Raw genomic sequence first — 8,501 nt, forward strand, 5'->3', positions numbered from 1 at the left:
TGCTCATCATAATTAAGAATAAATGATTAAGAAAAACATTTTCTTAATTTTTATGATTAAAAAAAAAGATATAAAAATATATAATTACAAAAACAAAAACAAACAAATAACAACTGTCCCACAGATCAGGAACACTCTCCAGGAGGTAGGCGTGAATGTGTCAGAGACTACCATCCACAGCCTACTGCCTTGCACAGCAAGGTGCAAACTACTAGTTATCCTCAGAAAGGATGGTCAGGTTACAGTTTGCTGGAAAGTACCTAAAAAGCCTGCAAAGGTCTGGACAAAGGTCTTGTGAACAGATAAAACGAATACTATCACGTATCAGAATGATTGGAAGAGGAAAAATGTAAGGAAATGTTGATGGTCGGTGGTTGATGTTGAGGGGGGTGCTATGGTTTGGGCAAGTATAGCTGCCACAATAACTGTCTAACTTTATTGATGATGTACTGCTGACAGCAGCAGCAGAATGTATTCTGAAGCGTACACAACTATCTTGTCTTCTCGGGTATAAGCAAATGCTTCCAAATTCATTGGATGGCACATCATTATACAATAAGACAATAACCCCAAACATACTGCTAACTAGGGAGTTTTTCTGGGCCAAAAACTGGAAAGTTTTTTCTTCATTGGCCAAGTCAATCTTCAGATTTATACCAGTTGAACATGCATGAGAATACAGTATACCCAGTGTCTGGTGGTGTCAATAGGTCACAGACTTCAGGCAGTTATTGCATGCAAAGGATTACCAAATACTAAACACGATTACTTTATTAGGACATTATAATCATTTGGAGCCCTGAAATAGGGGGAGTAAGTTTAACAAATGTTGTACTTTTGAACCAAAAAAATAAAAAAATAAAAATAAAAACAGCATTGAATTAAATCTGAAAATCTCTGCTTTGACTCCATAGTAATTGTTTGATTTAAAATACAAATTGTTGGAGTATAGAGCTAAAAGAAGACAAATTCTTCCTCTTTCCAATACTTCTGCAGGGCTGTGTAGGTATGCAGAGTCTAGCTAGTGGGCAAGGTACAACAATCAGGATTGAAAGCAGAAGACTTCCAAAATCATCAGACAATTGAGCTGTTTTCTTCTTTGTTATCAAGACCAAACAGTAGTTGAAGTTGAACAGATGAGTTGGTGGAGTGACCCATCGCAGAGCTTAAAGCCGGTTTGGCTTCAATTAAAAGTGTCATTTCTGCCCCCCCCCCCCCTGAACGTTCTATAATTATCTCCTGACGATATCAAACAGTATCTAAGTATCTGCCTGGGTCTTAATGAGTCTGAATGACTAGTAATTATCCAGCCGGTGGCAAACTACCAGATGACTATCGCCTAGGTTTTCTAATCCTGTCTGTGAGCCAGATGTCCCACAGTAGACCTCCACAGAGGATAATGAGGATATCTGGACCTAGAAGCCTCATGAAATGGCCGCCAGGGGTGATGATGATGACGATGATAGCGACGACGATGATGATGATGATGATGATGATGATGATGATGTTGTTGTTGTTGTTGTAGTAGTAGTATACACAACTATGAAGCTGGGTGTTCTGTCCGCTGTGGTCAGGCTGACCTGGTGTGAGTCTGAAGGGGACAGAGAGAGAGAGAGAGAGAGAGAGAGAGAGAGAGAGAGAGAGAGAGAGAGAGAGAGAGAGAGAGAGAGAGAGAGAGAGGACGGACGGTGGGACCATCAGCACACAGAGAGAGAGAGAGGACAGCAGGAGAGAGGGACCGTCAGCACACAGAGATCAGATATCAGGACATCCATCTAGGAACCAAGAGAGAGGATTATGAAACACTAGTCAATTCTCCAGCCCTGCCAAGAGTCAACTCCACCAGCAGGCTACACCTCCCCCTCCCTAGGGTTCCTCTGTAGCTCCGCTGACATGACATGCTCATTGCACAATCATTATCTCTAGGCTGGGATTGCGCAACCACTTTTATATCATAGTAGTGGTGTCAAGGTCCTGGCCGCAGATGTTTAGCACTGAAAACGTTATGAATGGAGGATGTCGGGTAGATTCCAAGCAGTGCTTCCTCATCATAAAAAATCCCCCCCCCCACCCTGCCCAACACCACCATACAGGTTTACAATGCACAACACTTCCTATGATCAATCAATGTTGTAGACCTTATGATGTATCGCACTAAAGATACAGCATATAATATAAGTCACTGCAGGTCTACTTTGGGATATGACATACCATGATGCAACATGAGTGTTTTTCTTTGAGGGAAAAGGTTATATAATACACACATGATACACACAACCAGGTACAGTAACATCCGATCCATAATGTTGCATTATTTTATGGTAGGTAGGCCTATCTTCATCAACAGTTGTATTTGGTCAACATTTCAAAGGTGAACATGTTTAGGGTTATTTTACCCTTTATAGCTCAAAATACTCATAACCATGTACCTGTACAGCTACTCTTGTGAAAGAAGATCCTAATCGGTAACCCATAACTTAGAGCATATATATAATGTGTGCATTGCGCTTCATAAGACTTACATCATTATGATGTCCTACATCATTATGATGTCCTATATCATCTCGTTATGATCCAGAAATATTATCAGCCATCTATCAGTAAAAACAAAGAAAAAAAGACATAACCTATTATGACGTGTCATAATAAAGACATTGTAATGCATCCTACATGCTTATAATGAGTTAAAATACCTAACATATGTGTGTGCTTCATAGACATGTTACTCTTTACGATGGGTAGGCGCCGGTACATACGTGTCACATGTGTTTAGGTTCAGGTTTTCTCACGTGGAGGGTCTATTCTGGGCTGGGTCAGGAGATACAGGGGGCCTAACCCTAACCCTATCAGAGCTGAGAGGCATACATGTGTTGAGGTGTGTCAGCCCTCCGGTCTGTGTCCAAGTCTTTGTCCAGGGGCCTCATTTATAGAAAGTACTCAGATCACATTTTGATCTTACCCGTGTCGTACATAGAAAACCACGTCAATGTAGTGATTTATACAATTTCAACTTGAGTCAATTTGACAGTGGAAACGATCGTAGCTCTACGTCGGGTATTGACCTTGTGTACGCACATTACCTACTGGTTATGCAGAGTTATTACAGGCATGTGAGCCGCACTGCCTACTGTAATTCATGCTATACTGTAATTCATGCGAAAATGAGTTTAATTCAAGATTTAAAGGGAACTGATGTTTATGATTGTATTTCAGTCTTCCTTTATATTCCTCCGGAGCTGTCAAGGCAACGCCATCTCCCCTTCAAAATGCCTAATGCGCTAAATTATACTGGATTTTTCTCCGGTGTCTATGTTTTTTTTAAAAATGATTTTCTGTATGCCCATCCAGATCCATTGTGTATGTCAAAATGTTGATATGGACCCATATGATCGTAAATAACCTTAGGGCTTATAATGCTAAGGAAACCTGGGGAATCACAATGAATCTCGCCTTTATCACGCCTCAATTTAGAATGATTACACCCTACAATAGCCTAATGGCATATAAAGGAAGACTGAAATACAATCATCAGTTCCCTTTAAATCTTGAATTTAACTCATTTTCTCGGCTGTGTTGTTCGAGTGCGGCTCACATGCCTGTAATATCTCCGCACAACCAGTAGGTAATGTGCGTACGTCAAGTCAATACCTGACGTAGAGCTACGATCGTTTCCACGGTCAAATTGACTAACGTTGACATTTTATAAATCACTACTTTGACGTGGTTTTCTACGTACGACGCGGGTAAGATCACATTTGATCCAAAGTACTTTCTATAAATGAGGCCCCAGGTCTGTGTCCAAGTCTTTGTCCAGGTCTGTGTTCAGGTGTGTGTGTGTGTGTGACAGTTTGTGTGTGTGTGTGTGTGTGTGTGTGTGAGACAGGTTGTGTGTGTGTGTGTGTGTGTGTGTGTGAGACAGGTTGTGTGTGTGTGTGTGTGTGTGTGCGCACCCTGTCCGCTGCAGGTGCATGAGTGCTCGTTATCTCCCTAGGCAAACAGTGGCAGCTGGGACTTTACCTGTCTATTGGCAAACGGAAAATCCTTAAGCCAGTGACTCACTCCAATAAACCAACCGTTACCACACCTCCACCTTCAAGATAACACTGACCTTTGTGTGGAACATAATATCACACAATAAACTTTCACTCCCGGGATTTGCTTCAAGGCATTCCTATGAACTCTAGAAAGTAAATACAGTTACTCTTCTGCTGTGCACAGGCACTGCTGTTTCCTTTGAAAATTGCCATGCCATGTGTGCGATGTGCATGTGTATTTGTAACTGCTCTGACGCAAGAGTTTGTTCCAAAATGCGTCAGAGTTCAATGAGTTCAATATTGTTGAAGGGAATCAGGTGGCCTGAACATTTGTTCAATTCTACTGGATAGTTCCTCCATGGTCCTACTGGATAGTTCCTCCATGGTCCTACTGGATAGTATCTCCATGGTCCTACTGGATAGTTCCTCCATGGTTCTACTGGATAGTTCCTCCATGGTCCTACTGGATAGTTCCTCCATGGTCCTACTGGATAGTTCCTCCATGGTCCTACTGGATAGTTCCTCCATGGTCCTACTGGATAGTTCCTCCATGGTCCTACTGGATAGTTCCTCCATGGTCCTACTGGATAGTTCCTCCATGGTCCTACTGGATAGTTCCTCCATGGTCCTACTGGATAGTATCTCCATGGTCCTACTGGATAGTTCCTCCATGGTCCTACTGGATAGTTCCTCCATGGTCCTACTGGATAGTTCCTCCATGGTCCTACTGGATAGTTCCTCCATGGTCCTACTGGATAGTTCCTCCATGGTCCTACTGGATAGTTCCTCCATGGTCCTACTGGATAGTTCCTCCATGGTCCTACTGGATAGTTCCTCCATGGTCCTACTGGATAGTTCCTCCATGGTCCTACTGGATAGTTCCTCCATGGTCCTACTGGATAGTTCCTCCATGGTCCTACTGGATAGTTCCTCCATGGTCCTACTGGATAGTTCCTCCATGGTCCTACTGGATAGTTCCTCCATGGTCCTACTGGATAGTTCCTCCATGGTCCTACTGGACAGTTCCTCCATGGTCCTACTGGATAGTTCCTCCATGGTCCTACTGGATAGTTCCTCCATGGTCCTACTGGATAGTTCCTCCATGGTCCTACTGGATAGTTCCTCCATGGTCCTACTGGATAGTTCCTCCATGGTCCTACTGGATAGTTCCTCCATGGTCCTACTGGATAGTTCCTCCATGGTCCTACTGGATAGTTCCTCCATGGTCCTACTGGACAGTTCCTCCATGGTCCTACTGGATAGTTCCTCCATGGTCCTACTGGATAGTTCCTCCATGGTCCTACTGGACAGTTCCTCCATGGTCCTACTGGATAGTTCCTCCATGGTCCTACTGGATAGTTCCTCCATGGTTCTACTGGATAGTTCCTCCATGGTCCTACTGGACAGTTCCTCCATGGTCCTACTGGATAGTTCCTCCATGGTCCTACTGGATAGTTCCTCCATGGTCCTACTGGATAGTATCTCCATGGTCCTACTGGATAGTTCCTCCATGGTCCTACTGGATAGTTCCTCCATGGTCCTACTGGACAGTATCTCCATGGTCCTACTGGATAGTTCCTCCATGGTTCTACTGGATAGTTCCTCCATGGTCCTACTGGATAGTTCCTCCATGGTCCTACTGGATAGTTCCTCCATGGTTCTACTGGATAGTTCCTCCATGGTCCTACTGGACAGTATCTCCATGGTCCTACTGGATAGTTCCTCCATGGTTCTACTGGATAGTTCCTCCATGGTCCTACTGGACAGTTCCTCCATGGTTCTGAGCACACAGAAACATCCTCACTATCTGAGGAGAATGAATCATGTGCTATGTCACACAAGTCCATATTGCCTTGTTTCACGTTTGGTTTTTACGTTTGTCCAGTAGACCTATCCACCATGGCATTTCATATTGTATACATAAAACATGTAATTAAATAAACAGACATAATAACATCGCATAGCAATAACTGAAGAACATTCAATGCCTTGTACATGTTTGTGTCACACTCTCTGTAGAAATATATATGACTGTATTCATCTTGAATTAAAAACATAAAATGCCATCTATGGAGAAACTCCACTGGTCAGGACATTCTCAGCGGTCGCTGTGTGGTATCGTGGGAAAAAAACACACGGTTTAAAAACCAAGTATCCCAGCCCAGCAAGCACCGACGGACCCGGACGAATTCGGACCAGCCCGATAACGGCCAGATCAAGTGATATCATGACTAGTTTGTATCTGGCCCAGAATATCATCCTATTTCAACTAAAATACATTTTACAGTAAAACGACTTTGCCACTGAAACAACTAAATGGTTGTAATCAAGATTAAAATCAAAACATTTCTGACCAGCACTTATTGTGTAACATTGGAGACATAATTTGCGCTGATTTACAAGCTGCTTGAAAATGCGTTAACAGTTTTGATACTTTTTTCAGCTTGAAAGAGAGCAGCATCACAGACCCTGATAGTGGCCAGATCAAGTCATATTATAACTAGTCCGATCTGGCCCAGAATATCACCCTATTTCAACTAAGAAAAATCTTATGGCGCTTTTCCATTATCAGCCCGGGTCGGTTCGGGTCGGCACGCTTCGGCACGCTTTTGAACAGTTCTGGTTTTCCACTATACACAACAGACCAGGAACGAGTAGGAGGAGTAGGAGATAGTAGGCGGAGTTACGCATCATAACAGCGCGCCATGGTGGTGACGTATATTTTCACGAGACACAACACAGCCACAACAACAGCAACATGGAGGAACTTGAAGCTATCGTATGCCTTTCCCTCGGCATGTGGTATATTATTAACCGTGATTTTTTGGAGAGAAAGAGAAAGAGAGAGAGGAAGCTATGTACACATAATAAAGTCATGTTTTTTGAACCCTTAAAACCACTGCCTTCACTTTTCTGCTTTATGAACTGTAGTATCATTGTGTGCCGTGTTATTCACGGACAAACACGGTGCCCGGAGGCACCCTTTGCGGGTTAATAACTTCGGTTTAGGATAACAATTCAAACGTGTCCGGATAGGGGAGAGGACAGGGAATCTGAAACCATTTGAATGGTGTCGATACGACACTGTTATCACGGTCTATGACACAGCGCGGAGGGAATTCCCTGGTAGAAATTGTCTGTCCCCCCGCTGATATCCTCCATGACGTGCTGCTGCTTAGAGCAGCGGTGAACTCCCGGTTCATTGAGTTTACGGTTAAAAGCATATCTTCGTGCCCCGCGGTGGTGTAGCGGTCTAAGCACTGGCCACTAGTGCAAGTTGCCCACCGGGGACTGGGATCGTATCCCAGCTCGCCAGATCCGGATATGGCTGGGGCACACACGGGGAGCGACATATTGGGCGGCCGCTCCCGAGGGCGGTATAGGAGTAGTTCCGGACAAGGATCCGTCGCGCAACACCGCCCCCGTCTGGTGCTGGAGTAACGGTACTGGGCTCGAGGAGCCAGTCAGCTAGTCTGCCTGGCGCCCTCCTCTGGGACTGCCGGCCACGGGGTCGTGCGGCGGATCCTACGCAATAGGCAGGGGATAATTGGATGCTAGGTTGGGTTCAATTGGCTACCAAATTGGGTGAAAAAGGGGATAAAATCTGAAAAAACAAAAAAAAGTAATAAAAAGCATATCTTCTCGGGGTGTCAGCGCGGTGGTTAAGGGCTCAAAATGACCGTATACCGATGGTGAAGTTAGCAAAGGAGTATTGTGTTTGTACCACCTCCACAGCCGGTGTTATTCACGGGCAAAGACGGTAAACGGAGGCACCCTTTGCGGGTTAATAACTTTGGTTTACCGTGGGTTAGGATAACAATTCAAACGTGTCCGGATAGGGGAGAGGACAGGGAATCCAAAACCATTTGAATGGTGTCGATCCTACACTCCTATCACCGTCGACACAGCGCGGAGCGAATTCCCTGGTAAAACGTTTCTCTCCCCCCGCTGTCAACGGGAGTTTGAACCAGCAGGCGCGGTGCTGCAGGCAGCAGCGGGGGAACTCCCAGTTCATTGAGTTTACGGTTAAAAGCATAACTTCTCGGGGTGTCAGCGCGGTGGTTAAGGGCTCAGAATGACCGTATACCGATGGTGAAGTTAGCAAAGGAGTATTTTGTTTGTACCACCTCCATAGCCGGTGTTATTCACGGGCAAAGACGGTGCATAATAGCGATTTTTGTGTTATGCTTGTTGTAAATAAAAGTTCTATGATGCATTGAAATGACATTAAACTAAGATAATACGATGGTCAGCATAATTTTTCGAATCTTTATTAATAAGCTATTACAGAAACTGTAGTGACATTTTCCAAGAGCGAATGTGGTATTTAAAGATGGCGGTTACCGAAAAAAATCTATGAACATGGGATGACGATTTCCATTGACCAATCAACGGTGTGCAGCGTCACACGTCACACGCAGCCTGGCAAAAAGGTTCCGGGTCTCAATTTGGTTCCTGGTATCGAAG

This window comes from Nansenia antarctica (assembly GCF_963989245.1).
Source record: "Nansenia antarctica genome assembly, chromosome: 15".
Lineage (NCBI taxonomy): Eukaryota > Metazoa > Chordata > Actinopteri > Argentiniformes > Microstomatidae > Nansenia > Nansenia antarctica.